Below are 14819 nucleotides of genomic sequence, written 5' to 3' on the forward strand. Positions count from 1 at the left end.
CAAAACCTCTCTTGTTTTCATATCAGGGAAGTAATTTCTTTCGAAGGCCACCCACTGTCAGGGCTGGATTACTGTTTCTTAAATGGGCAGAAGAGCACAGGCCTGGAGGGTAGAAAAAATCTGGTGAGACACGCAGCCCAATGTAGCGGTTTTAAAAAAGAAGTGGTTTGAATTCAGAGCTGCTGGCTCAACAGACTTGAAGACTCAGGTCCCATATTAATGTACAGGCCAGGTACAGCCAGGACTGTGGCAATGCAAGCTTCCCCACACTGCCCCCTGCCAACCTACCTCACTTGTGATCAGCAGGGCTGTTGGAGTCCTTTAGCCGCTGTGGCCTTTCGGTCCCTGTTTTTTCTGCTAGGATGGGTGAGCACCGATTGCTGGGGAGCATGTACTTTGTTGCTGGATATTTCTTTGTCATGTTTTATTAGATCTTGTTTTGGAGGTCTTAAAACAGGAAACATCAGTTCTCCTGTGCTCGGTAGCAACCCCTCATTTCTCCTGTCCAGCAGGGGGCACCGCTGTAGCCATTGGAAAGCCAGTCACCCCATGTCCCAGGTGAAGCAGGTGGAGGATAGTAGCCTCAGTGCTACCTGGCCAGTGGCCACCACCTCCAGAGTCTGGTGGCTGAATCTGCCCATGAGCGAGGGGGGTGGTTGTCTGGAGGTCAGCTACCCTGTTTGTCAGGCATCCAGTATACACACACAACATGAACTTTGAATTGGAGATCGTTGTCAGTAAGGGCGCTTACACCTGCCTTCTTTGGTGCAAATTGATTTCTGGGAGCAAGGGATCTAGATTAAAATCCCCGCTAGAGAGTTTTAGGTTCTAGGTCCTTAACGGATACTATTGAATCCATCTCAGTGCAGGACAGGAGTCACTGTGTGTCACCTCTGTGCCCTTCCCCCAGCCCTGGGGCCAGCTCAACCCCAGGTATAAGCCACAATAGTTCCAGGGGCCTTTCTGGTAGCTGAGGATTGGGAGAGCATGTTGGCACACTGGATACATACATGGCACCTCGAAGAGGGGCAGACTAAGATGGTGTTAAGCTAGTCATGTTGGCCCTCTGCCAGGGAATCCTTGGGTGTCTAGCAGTGTTTCCTCTGCTGTGGATAAAGAGTTTTACTCCAGTATTCCTAATGCATCACGTTTCACAAATTCACACAGGGCTGGTCCTCATCTGGGGTGCATCAGCAGAGAGCCAATGGGGCTTCTGTTGAAGCCAATGGGGCTACACAAATGTACATCAACATTCCTAAAAATAGAAACAAAACGGAACCCTCCATACCCTAATAGTACTTTGTCTCAATCTAGGGTGACCAGTTCTCCTGATGTTGTAGGAATAGTTGGAATATTCAGGGCTATCTCCTACACCTTGTCCCGATTTTTCATAGTTGCTGTCTAGTCAACCCTACCTGTATCTGACATGCTAACTGCCATAAATTCCTCATTCATACAAAAGTTATATTAGGATTTGATCAGTTTTCTTCTATGCCATTTTACCTCTGCAGTTTACAATTACAGGTATGCTATCTTTTGTTTATTTACTCCATAATTCCTGTTTGGAGAAGTATAACTAGAGGGCAGTACAAATCATCTTGAAGAGGTTAACTGACCCCCTGGTAAACAGATGTGCATTAAGTAACACTTCCCATAAACACAAATTAGCATTTTAGCTTAGTCAGGCATTTTCCAGGAAAACACACGTTTTGATAGATTAGCGTTGTTTATATAGTTTTAAAGAAAATACCAAATACAAGCTTTTTTTGTCTTACATCATGAGAAAAAACACACCTTCACTTATGTAAATAGAGAGAGTTTCCTGGCTTCATGAGGTGGTAGGAAGTTATTTGTAAGTCCATAGACTCCTGCTCTCGGCAGTGCAATACAATTTCTTGGGGTTCACAGCAAATAAAAGTTATTTGCTACTAGCAAAGGATACTAGAACAACAATCTTGGTTGGAAGAAAAATCAAATCCAGGATAGAAATTCCCCATCCTTACACTTTGCTGCCGAAGTAAAGCTGAAGTTAGGGGGAAAAGCTAACACTTTACAAACATCACTTGCCATGCCCACCGTGTCTGCAGGCACTACACACGTGGCTCACAATCCCATCGCTGTTATCTTGCCAGAGTCTTTGGCTGTGTCTACACTGGCCCCTTCTTCGGAATAGCCATGCTAATTTAGAACTTTGGAATAGGGAAATGCGTGGGGGATTTAAATATCCCCCGCGGGATTTAAATAAACATGGCCGCCACTTTTTTTCCGGCTTGGGGAAAAGCTGGAAAAGAGCGTCCAGACTGGCGCGATCCTCCGGAATAAAGCCCTATTCCGGAGGATCTCTTATTCCTACTTGAAAGGCGGCCATGTTTATTTAAATCCCGTGGGGGATATTTAAATCCCCCGCGCATTTCCCTATTCCAAAGTTCTAAATTAGCATGGCTATTCCGAAGAAGGGGCCAGTGTAGACGTAGCCTTTGTGTCGTCTCTAGTCACATTATGAAACCAACGTTTCAAAACCACATCTGAAGTGTCATGAGAGGAGGGGGAAGAGGAGGGAAGAAAAATTCTTTTCAGAGAACAAATATTTTTCTAATTTAAGTAACTTTGTCATTTGTTAAATTTCTCGTTGATATTAGTAAGTGATAGCATAGATACAAGACAATACTAGATGGCTTTTTCATTGCAAATCCCATCTCTACGTGTCTTCCTCTCGTCTTCCACCCATTTCCTTCCTGCATACTGCCTCCAATGGACAGTTTACTCCCCCATAGCCTCCACGTTCAGCATTCCCTTTGCTCACACCGTGGATTACTCCAGCCCCAGGCAGTTTTTGTGACTCCTCTCGACCCAAAGAAAGCCAATAGATGGTCCCCCTTTTCCCTGTGTTTCTTTCCCCCATCTGTCTATCCGTGCCATCTGCTTTGCCTTCATCCTGTGCACTGTGACATTGTGCATGGTAGCAAGGTCAGCTTTGTCTGACTACTTATGTGAAGCAAAGCTCTGCCTCCTCCTCCACAAATGGGAACAGTCAGCTGACTTCAGCCTATGTTGGAACAAAGTCTGCCAAACCTCTATCTAGCACATTTTACTATTATGGGTGGTGTTGAATAGGGCTAACTGTGTCCACCCTAGCAGGACTACCCTTTTCAATACCAGTTAAATAGGGCTAGAGGATGTTTGATACCCATTTTCATAATATAACCACAGCCTTGGCTGGCTCCTTTCCTCACTGTGAGGATGTCCTTCCCATTGTTCACTTTTTCCTCTATTGTTTGTGCCTCCATCCCTTATATACATGGGCTACTCCCCAGGCACAGCAAACTCTCCTCTGCACCAGCCAGCCTCTCTAGCTTTATAGTTCTTGCACCATTCAAGGTCACATCAAATATTTTCTGGATCAGGTCCACGGTGGTCAAGACCTTTGTCTAACAACAATGATCTGCTTTGGTAGTTCATCTTTTCACCTTCACATCCATTTATAAATGTGCAAAGGAAATGTCAGTGTTAAAGGACAAAAATAGCAAATGCCTAAGTGCATATTGTGAGGAGTTGGGTGTATTTCCTCATGAACGTGGTACAAGTCTCTGTGTGGCTGTTCGCAATGGGTTGCTTGCTGCAGGGGAAGATGAAAAGGGATTGCTAAAGAAACAAAGCAGGAAAGGTAAAGCATTGGCCCAGGTCAGGCACATCCTCAGACACACAAACACAGCAGCCGGGGTTTATGGGAAAGAACAGACCATTACAGGAGCAAGGGCCTACAAAAGAAGAGGTGGGAAGAAGTGGTTAGCATGCGGGGAGGTTGACACAGGCTGGAGCTGCAGGCAAGGCCCTAAACAAGGCCTCAGCATCTAGGCCAAGAGCAAGTAAAATGTTTAGTAAGAGCCAAGCTGTTACGCCTCCCTGTGTTATTTTTAACCTATGTCTCTAGATGCTCTATTCCTATTGTTAATAATAATCAGTACTTTCTGAGATGGCTGGGTGGGCCCTGTGTATTAACCATTAGGCACTGTTCTGAGTCCAGAGCCCTGCTGGACGAGATGAAGTAGTCATGGCTGGTAACCAGCGGCTGTAAACCCGGTCTTGGTTGAAGCGTGGCTGAATTGTGGGACTCCACCCCATGAGAGGTAAGGGCTTCAGGCCTGGCATCTGTGGGGTTGTGTATTCAGAGACCTTGACAAGAGCCAGCAGGACAGCTAGCCCCCTATTCATAACACATAACAGCACACAAAAAAAGCAAGAGTAATATTTTCCGAAGTGCCTCTGTTCCTGGGGCTATGTCTAGATTGCAGGCTTTTTTTGGAAGAAGCTTTTCTGGAAGAGATCTTCCAAAAAAACTTCTTCTGAAAGAGCGTGTCCACACTGCCAAAGTGCATCGAAAAAACAATCTTCTTTTTTGAAAGAGCGTCCACACAAAATGGACACTCTCTCACGTGTAAGCTGTGACTGCAATGGAAGGAGTGGCCATCATGGCACCTGTGCTTTTTCCTCTTTCCCCTTCTTTTGAAAGAACTCCCTCGTCTCTGTCCAAACACTCTTTCGGAAAAAGGTTTCTTCCTCATAGGAAGAGGTTTACCAATGTTGGAAAAACCCTTCTGTTCTTTCAATTTTTTTCGAAAGAACACTATTGCAGTGTGGACGTAAGTGAAGTTTTTCCAAAAAAGCTCTGTAGTGTAGACATGGCCTTAGATTCCTGAGTCACTTGTAGTGAAACTTAAGCACTTTTGAAAATGTTACTTTTGTTTTTTTCTGTGCTGATAGGTGTGTGGGTTACTAGGCTGCACTGCAGTCCCTTTTTGGAGTCCCAACAACATTATCCAAGGGGCAGGAGAATAGTAGTTGCAAACAGTATGCAGGGGATAATCATGTGGGTCTCTCCTTTTAGATTTCCTCGCGTGTGGAGACTCCAGACCATGTGAAACCCAAAGCACACAAAGTACCTAGAAGAGACTCCCCATTAATCAAGAGCAGCGGGACTGTGTAGAGGTCAGTAGCTTTGGTTTGCAGGAGCATGTGTAGACCTTTCCTGTGCATCCCTGGATTTCCACTTGAGAGTGAATGTTTGAATGAACCCCAAATTCAAAGAGAAACTTGACCGTTACCTCCCTGGTTTCATGTGGGAACCTCCAAGTTGTACTTGGATCACACTCAGAACCAAGAGTGAGCTCACCATGGCAAGCTATAATCAGCATCAGAAAGGTAGCAGAGTGCTCATGTTTAACAGGAACTACTCTCGCTACGAGCTGGAGTTTAACCAAGATGGCACAAACCTGGCAGAAATCTCTGGCTGCTTTTATTCCAAGCAGTTTAACAGTCAGCAAGCTCCAAAAGCCTCTTTCTACCCTGGGAAGTAAATTAGCTCCTCTAGGCATTGAGAAGTCAGACTAACAGGTACTGTGGGCAGTTCTTCCAGCTGTGCTATTGCTTTCTCTCAGGAGCAACATTAGGGCGACGGTTGGACGGGCTGCAGATTCTCCACCCACTTGGCACCAAAGTCCCACAGGCCCCCTACCAGCAGGCTCAAGACCGTGCCCTGGGATCACTCGCGACTCTTGACTGCGTTTTCAGATGGCTTGTAAATTCTGCATTTCAAAATCTAGACTTGGTCTATGTGCCCAGCACTGGCCCTGAGGTCCTGAACGGCGGCGCATGAACACTGAAGGACAGAGGCAATGGGTTATGGCCCAGACCCATCCATGTTTGAGCTGGGTTGCAACCAGAATTTTGCTAAGATTGGGGGTCAAGTTATCTTCCTGTCCATGCCCTAAATGTGAAGTGGTAACTGGCACTGCATCCTGGTACATGGGGTTACCAGATGGTGGGGCAGCTGAACTAAATTTGAGTGGCATTGTGATCAGGTGCACAGGGCAGCCCCACCATCCTTCCATCATGCCAGGCCAGCTTTCTTTCTCAGACCCTCAAGTGTAAGGGCTTGATCACTTCCCTACTGAGGACTTTCCTCTTTGATCCCCAGCAAAAAATTCACAAACCCAGCACCTGAATCCTGAGCTGCAGCAGCTGCTCACATAAGAGAAAGTCACTTAACAGCACAGAAAGAGATTTGACTCCACTTTTTGAGGAGGTCTTTCTGCTTCTTGCTCTTGCTGTGGCATTAAGCCATCAGAGCTACATCTAGACTACAAGCCTCTTTCGAAAGAGGCGTTTTCAAAATTATTTGAAAAAGCTTCTTTTGAAAGAGATCATCTAGACAGCAACCAGTTTTTTCGAAAAAGAGAGCCACTCTCTTTCGAAAAAGCACTGTTTGCGGTCAATAACTGTTTGCGTTTCAAAAAAGCACTTTCGAAAAAAGGCGTTATTCCTTGTAAAATGAGGTTTTCTGCAGCCGAAAAAACTGCCACATTCTTTCGATTTAATTTCAAAAGAACGCGGCAGCAGTCTAGACACAGGGGAAGTTCTTTAGAAAAAAGGCCATTTTTTTCGAAAAAACCCTGTAGTCTAGATACACCCAAGGAGACAACAGTGTGCTTGGTCTTAACCTAGGCTGTATCTTCTCCAGATACTGAACAACTGACCTAGACTTTTCCATGCTATTCAGACCAGCTGGGAAAATCACGCTTTTCCAGCTTCCACATTGGAGTCAAAGAAAGAAACATGGAGGCTGTGTTTAGACTGCATCCCTTTTCCGTAAAAGGGATGCAAATTAGATACATCGCAATTGCAAATGAAGCAGGGATTTAAATCCCCCCCACTTCATTTGCATAAAAATGGCTGCTGCTTTTTTCCGGCTCGGAGCTTTGCCAGAAAAAAGCGCCAGTCTAGACGCAGATCTTTCGGAAAATAAAGCCTTTTATGAAAGATCCCTTACTCCTTATTTTACGAGGAATAAGGGATCTTTCGGAAAAGGCTTTATTTTCTGAAAGATCCGCGTCTAGACTGGTGCTTTTTTCCAGCAAAGCTCCGAGCCAGAAAAAAGCGGCAGCCATTTTTATGCAAATGAAGTGGGGGGGGGGGATTTAAATCCCCGCTTTATTTGCAATTGCGATGTGTCTAATTTGCATCCCTTTTACGGAAAGGAATGCAGTCTAGAAACAGCCGGACTGAATTCCAAGGAGCTACTGCATTTTATTTTATTTTATTTTCTATATTAAATTAAAAGAGAGCAGGGAGCATGAATTGAATCTGGAGAGGACATTTTCAATTACTCTTATTTCTTTGGTGTTTAGAGTTTAGTTTAGGCTCAACAACCAACAAATGTTTCTGAATTTATAACGACTAAGCTTGGTCAAGAGGTAAGCTTCCATAGCCTGGTCTCGTTATATGTGGAATACAAGCAAACGTGTGGGCAAGAGAACTATTGTTTTATAGTATCGTAGGAAAAATAAGTATAATTGTTAATGCAGCTTTTAATTCGACATGTCATTTAAAACTGGCGTTGTGCAAGCCTTAGGAAAATAGGATACTGTCATATATACACATAAAACAGGGGTCTCCAACCTTTTTAACCACAAGATCACTTTTTCAATTGAAGTGCAATGTAAGATCTACCTCAAACCCAAATACCCTTGCCCTGCTTCCTTCCCCCCTTCTCTGAGCCCCGCCCCTGCTACACCCCTACTCCTCTACTCCGAGGCATCACCCTGCTCACTCCACCCCCTTCCTCCCTGAATCTCATTCACTGTCACCAGGCTGGGGTAGGGGGTTGGGGTGCAGGCTCTGGTCTTGGGTCAAGGGGTCGGAGTGTGGGAGGGGATGCTCTGAAAGTAAATAGGTGGGGTGGGTCCTGGAGTGGCCTAAGGGCTAGGGCATTTGCCTGGGGAGCACAGGGTGGTGGGTTGGAGTCCTATTCCCCCCTAGGCAGCTCAAGTCCCAACTGTCCTCCCCCCATCCTGGGAGTGGCTGGACAGCCAATACATGCTGCCCCAGTGATGGAGCTAGCCCCCGTATTAGGAAGGCAGGATAACAGACCCCCTGAAGCAGGGCTGGATTACCCAATAGACAGACTAAGCACATGCTTAGGGCACCAGCAAAGCAGGGGCACCAAAAAAAAAGAAGAGAGATTTTATGGTATAGCATTGTTTTTATTTTGAATTACATACGGGGGGGGGGGGGGTGACACCATACTCTTTTCAGTGCTGCCAGTGGTCTCCAACCTTTTTACACCCAAGATCACTTTTTAAATCTCAGAACAGGCGAAGATCTACTGCCCCGCCCCTTCCTTGAAGCCCCGCCTACATTACATGAGGAAATCTAATGTAAATGTACTGTGCAGGCGCGCAGTTCAGAGAGGGCTCAAGAGCTACTCTTAGAGCCCCTGAGATCTCCCGGTAGCTCGCGATCTACTGGTTGGTGACCACGGGCTTAGGGCCTCTAAAAGTCTTAATCCGGCCCTGCTCTGAAGGTAGGGAGGTGGGATGGGGGATGGGGTGCTCATCTGGGGAGCACACTGGTGTGGTCAAGTCCTGCCCATCCTGGGAGCTGTCAGACAGCTAACACAGGCTGCCCCAGGGATGGAGCTGGCTCTTTCATTAGGAAGGCAGGATAAGGGACACCCTGAACATAGGGGACAGTGTGCTAGCCTGGGGAGCACAGCACAGCATGGTGGGTGGGAGTCCCTCTGCCCACCATGGAAGTGACCAGCCAGCCAACACAGGAGAAGGAACCCTCAGGAAGTGCAGTGGGCTAGGGGCTAGGGAATTTGTCTGGGGAGCACAGGGTTGTGGACAGCCGCTTGAGGTATGGAATTAAGGCAGGTTTACTTCTGCCCTGGCCCTGCACCACTCCTGAAAGCAGCTGGAATGTCCAGCAATGGCTCCATGTGCTGCCCCTCGTCTACAGGCACTGACCCCACAGCTTCTACTGGCCATGGTTCCCCATTATCAATCAATGGGAGCTGCAGGAGTGGTGTCTTCAGGCAAGGACAGCTTGTGGAGACCCCCTGCTCTGCCTTTCTCAGGGGCCGCAGGTACATGCCAGCCACCTCCAGGAGCACAGTTCCCACAGGAATTACTCCAGCCATGACATGTCAGAGCATTAAATGTAAGTGTGAGAGAAATGAAAGTTACAAATTGCACAGACCAGTCAAAAACCAAAACTAACCCACTTTGCAAGCAGTAAAAGTAGCAACAACCCCCCATGTACGTGTTGGGTCAGGAGATGAGCGTGAAGGACAGTGTGTGTTTGTGAGAATGACAGTGACAGAGATTTGCATTGCCGAGATGCCTCCAGCCCCTTCTCTCTGCGTGGAGACAGGGTACAAGAGTGGGGGGAGGAAGGAGACCCTGACATCAGCACCCCAGCACCCCTCTCTTCTCCCTCCTACACTCTGCACAGCAAGCAGGAGGCTCCCTCAAAAAAGATACACTGGCATTAGAAAAGGTTCAGAGAAGGGCAACTAAAATGATAGGGGTTCCGTCATATGAGGAGAGATTAAAGAGACTGGGACTTTTCAGCTTGGAAAAGAGGAGACTAAGGGGGGGATATGAAAGAGGTCTATAAAATCATGAGTGGTGTGGAGAAAGTGAATACGGAAAAGTTATTTACTTGTTCCCATAATATAAGAACTAGGGGCCACCAAATGAAATTAATGGGCAGCAGGTTTAAAACAAATAAAAGGAAGTATTTCTTCACACAGCGCATAGTCAGTCTGTGGAACTCCTTGCCTGAGGAGACTGTGAAGGCTAGGACTATAACAGGGTTTAAAAGAGAACTAGATACATTCATGGCGGTTAAGTCCATAAATGGCTACTAGCCAATATGGGTAAGGAAGGTATCCCCAGTCTGTTTGGTGGAGATGGATGGCAGGAGAGAGATCGCTTGATCATTACCTGTTCGGTTCACTCCCTCTGGGGCACCTGGCATTGGCCACTGTCGGTAGACAGGACACTGGGCTGGATGGGCCTTTGGTCGGACTCAGTATGGCCGTTGTTATGTTCTTATGTTCTTATGTTCTCCCAAGGTGCAGCTCCAAGGCAGACGCCAGGAGCAGCAGGACAGTGCGCAGAAAGGCAACTGAAGTGCCAGCACTTGAGAGCTTCCTGGCCAAACCAGTCAGGATCCCCTGTCAAAGGCTCCAGGTTTAACTGGTAGATCTCAATCTACTGGTTGGTGACCACTGAATTAGAATGAAGACTATTGTTAAGACAGGAGTCACCAGATGGCACTATTACACAGTCTTAAGACTTCTCATACTGTGTTGAATTTTTGATGAAATTTTGCATTGTTGTTAATTTTTTATGTCTATTCTTTTTGTGGGGCTCTGGCAAGCAGTGAGGGAGTTTTTTCTCTGAGTTGATCGCTGTAAATAGTCAATTTCTTGAAGTGGAAATGATCTCAGGGAATCAATTATTGGTGTTTTGGCTGCAATTCCTGGATGAGGGAATTGCCTGCCTGCTGTTTGCAATCACATCTGTTCAATTACTGTTATCTATCTACTACATATTTGAGAGAATTTGTCTGTGTATGAATCGATCTGCCTAAGAATTCCTCTTAAACAGTAAGAGCTAGGACTACCACATTCAGTATGCAGCTTCCTCTTATCATAACTTAAACCAAGGTCAGGATTTGGTTGTGCCAGGAAAATGGGATGTGCCTGGAATGGGATTACTTCTCATAAAACTAGAGAGAATCACTAGGAAGGTGAAAGGGACTGGCTGGGAGAACCGCCCCCTCAAGTCCAGCACTGTCCCAGCCCTGAGTCTCCCACCCCCAGTGCTTTTTAGAGAGGGCAGGTGGGAGAGGGACTGACACTCCTCTCCAATTCGTACAGGAACATTTCCCTATGAGAAAGTGCACCGTTTGCTGCATTCCTCACTGTGGCTGGGAAGCACAGAGAACACATAAACTTGCACCTGTCCCAGCCAAGGGACCTGCACAACTCCCCTGGCTGTGCCTCCTGGAGCTGCAGCAGCCACAGAGAGACGCTCAGCCTGCATGCTGAACCTCTCAGCTCCAGTTGCTCCATTTTATTTTCCAGGAAACAAAAAGTAATTAAGGACCCGAATAACACTGGGTAAATCTTCTAGTAATGTAAATAAAACAAATTATCCTTAAAAGAAACCCACCCAAACACTGCATCATATATTTCTCTTCCAATGGGAAACAAAATGACAAGGCTCTAAAGTTTGCTACCACTTAGCTGAGGAGCAACAATATACAGAAAACCAAGATCTGGAATTCCAAAAAGTATAGGAACAGGAGCACATTGTGCAGCTATTTGAAGTGAATACGACACCATTAATCACATGACAGCAAGACAGACGAAGAGCTCTGTATAAGCTTAAAAGCTTTGTTGCTTTCTCCACCACAAGCTTGTCCAATAAAAATTATTATCTCACCCACCTTATCTCTTTCATATCCTGGGACTGATACAGTTCCAGCAACACTTCATGACAGCAAAGTAGTAAGAGACAAAAACCAAAAATTAAGCAACAGGCTTGTGGAAAAAAAGTTTTAGGATCACGCACATGATCCTAATCTAATCTCTCTTCTCTATGTACAGATTTTTTTCCCATCTATGTGTGGAATAATTGTATGTGCACCCAAGAATGTATGAATGTGCACCACCAGTACAAACAAAAAATACTTAGCTGCTAATCAGCCAGGCAGCATTTGAATCTTTTCTGAGCAGCTGCACAAGTGCACACCTTACAGAGAACACGGCCCATGTGGAAGTGGGGGGATTATTTTCATGAACTGCAGCTCCAAGCCTCTGATCCGTCTCTCACAGTCTGCTCTCCTTGAGGGAGGTTTGTAGGACACTTAGGGCACATCCACACAGTAGTGTTATTTCAGAATAAATCACATTATTCTGAAATAATATCAAAATAACGGGCTTTTATTCCTTCTATAACCTTCATTTTATATAACCCCTATTTCGAAATAGCTATTTTGAAATAGGGTGTGTGTAGACGGGGCAGGTAGAGTTATTTCAACATAAGTGGCCTCCTGGGCTTCCCAGTGGTGCCCTGGTGGCCACTCAGTCCACACTCATCAGGACTCTATAGTTCCCCTTCCCCTAGAGCCCTCAAAGCCACAGCCACTGGGGAAAGGGCTTGTGGCACACAGCAGGCCCTGCTATTCCTGTACCACCCTGGCCTGCCCGACCTCTGCCATGGCAGACCCCAGCATGCCATCTGAGGCCTCCACGGCTGCCAGCCCAGATGCAGCCAACTCCCATGCCCCTGCCCAGGGCTGAAAGAGGAGAGTGCCTTTGTGGACTGATGTGGAGATCCTGGATCCCTGGGGGGAGCAACAGCCAGGATCTCCACAAGAGATGGCAAAATGCTGGTGTGTACGGCTGCATGGCCGACAGCCGGGCCCAGAGGAGGTACAGCTGCACTCTGGACCAGGTCAGAATGAAGGTGAAGGAGCTCCAGCAGGCCTGTTCCAAGGCCAGGGAAAGGAGGGAGAGGAGTTCCCAGTCGAGACTGGCACCCCAGACTTAGAATCATAGGATCAGAGAATCACAGACCTCAGGAGGTCATCAAGTCCAGCCCCCTGCCCCAGGCAGGACCAATCTCAACTTTGTCTTCTTCAAAGAAAGCTGGGTAGTATCTTGGTTTGGGGGGCGGGGGACAGGTCACCTCCCCTTGTCATTGACTTGGGCCTGGAAGATGCCTGTCATCAGCCTCCCGGAGGGCATGGCAGTGGAGGAGGAGGAGGAGGTGGCCAGCACACACACTACTAGCCAGGACCTCACCCTGTCCCTGGAGCCGGTATCCCTCCCCCAGGATGTCATCCAGGGTGTGGACAAGGCCAGGGAAGGACCATCAGGTGAGCTGCATGACTCTCTGGACCCACGTCGGGGAGGCGGTGGGTGGCGAGGGGTTGCACACTCCTTGCCTGGCCTTCTTAGCCTGGGGATGGCACAGCAGCTTGTGCATGTGGCTGCACATGGAGCAGCAGCTTGGAGCTGACAGCTGCACTGAGGCAGCCGCTCAGGGACCTTGCACGCCTGCTGCCAGGGGTTCTGGGGAGGCCTTACTCCCAACCCTGTGGTGGGACCACCTCCCTCCACAAACCACCAGTAGGGAGGATGGGGTCACAGCCGCACACGACACATGGGCATGCCCACGCTCCCGGGCCAGCGTGGTGAGGCGAAGGGCACCGGTCCCCTGCCAGGAGAGCCTGCTGGGAGCATGAGGGGGAAGAAGTGGAGGGGACCCCAGCAGCACCCACCTCAGCAAGCGGTGTCTGCCGCTCACACACCCCTCCCTGCAACACCCTCCTCTCCACTCCTCTCTCCTCCAGCAGGCAGGGTTACTAGTCCTCTCCCTGTGGGACACTGCCACTGCTGGACCCAGTGTGTGCGCGGCACGGAGGGGAACTGAGCCGCCCCATTGCTGCTCTCTCCCCTGCAAGCTCCCAGCCCGGCCAGCACCTTCCCATGCCTGCTTGTCTCCAGGATGTGGAGGTAGTTGGCTCCCCCCTGGGCTGTCCAAGCCACAGATGGCCTTGCTCAAAACACATCGCCTTTGTCTGACCCGAGGCCTTTCCGTGTTGGCTCAGAGACAAGGGCTGGGCTCCGGGCACCCTGCCTCCTGGGACGGCTGCCCTTCTCACTTTTCTTCACCGCTGGACCAGCTGCGAGTGAGGCACAAGCCACACCTCCTGCACCAGCCTCCAGGCCCCACATGACCTGCAGGCGAAGGCAACTGCATGAAGACCTACGGCAGGAGCACATCACTTGCCACCGCGGTGTGCCCTGCAGCGGGCTCTGGAGGCAGACATGGAGTTGTGCTGCACCACCTGGCAGGAGCTCTTGCAGCAGGCCACACCACTGCCGTGGACCGCCTGGTGGCTGCTCCTACTCCTGCTCCTGTAGCCGTTCCTGCCCCAGCGCCTACCCCTCCAGCTTCTTCCCCCTCCCATGGCCACCAAGGGCCCTGCACATGTGGCGATGGGCCCACTCAAAGCAGGCACCAGTCCCATCCCATCTGAGTCTCTCCTGCCCCCTCTGCCCTTTTTTCTCCCCTCTTTCAGGTTCCTTCCCCAGTTACAATTACCCCAGAGAAACACAAAATGTAATTTATCGTTTCAAAACAAAAGGGCCCGTTTTATTGTACCAACAGGGGAAGGGGAGGGGTGAAGGGAGGGATGTGGAAGGCAAGGCACTGAACAGCAATGCACAGACCCCTTGTGGGGAGGCCCAGGGGAGAGTCACTGGGGTCCTTCTCTGGAACGCTCCCCCTGGGCCTCCTGGATGCTCACAGCCCCCGGTGGGCCTGCCGGATGGCAGCCATGCGTGGCTGTTCAAAGGCCTTAGCTAACTGCTCAGCCTCCACCCTACCAGAAACATCTCCTGCCTGTTCTTGCATATATTGTGGAGGACACAACACGCTGCCACCGCTTGGGGGCCGTTCCACTCACCGAGCTCCCTTTTAGATGGCTGAAGGTGCCCTCCACAACCATGTGGGCCCTGCGGAGCCTGGCATTGAAATGTTCTTTGTTTGGGTCCATGCCTCCCACGTAGGGCTTCATCAGCAGTGGGTAGGCAATGTCCCCCCCAACACAGATAAGAATATCCATTTCCCCAACCCTGATGGTGCGGTTGGGGAAAAAAGCTCTAGCAGGCAGCTTCTGGAAGAGGCTGGAGTTGCAGAAGATGCTGGTGTCATGCACCTTCCCCTGACCACCCAACGTTGATGTAGGTGAACCAGCCGCAGTGGTCCATAAGGGCCTGTAGGACCATAGAAACATACCTCTTGCGGCTGATGTATTCAGTGGCCCAGTGGTCTGGGGCCAGATGGGGATATGGCTGCCGTCAGTAGCCCCTCTGCAGTTAGGGAAGCTCATCGTGGCAAAGCTAATGATGATGGAGCCCATGCCGCCCAGGATGACAGGCCAGCACAGCAGGGTGG

General features: G+C 48.9%; 1 long non-coding RNA gene across 1 annotated transcript in view; it reads left to right on the forward strand.

Moving 5' to 3' along the window:
• Positions 1-13890, forward strand: part of LOC149523764 (uncharacterized) — a 22427-nt gene extending 8537 nt beyond the window's left edge. Inside the window, exons 2-3 of the long non-coding RNA XR_016350401.1 lie at positions 4886-4986; positions 9917-13890. This is a non-coding gene — a long non-coding RNA (uncharacterized LOC149523764). The remainder of the gene's footprint in view (positions 1-4885; positions 4987-9916) is intronic.
• Positions 13891-14819: the final 929 nt, after the last annotated feature.

The sequence above is a fragment of the Pelodiscus sinensis genome, chromosome 11 (genome assembly GCF_052426305.1).
Source record: "Pelodiscus sinensis isolate ZL-2025 chromosome 11, ASM5242630v1, whole genome shotgun sequence".
NCBI classification, from domain to species: Eukaryota; Metazoa; Chordata; order Testudines; family Trionychidae; genus Pelodiscus; species Pelodiscus sinensis.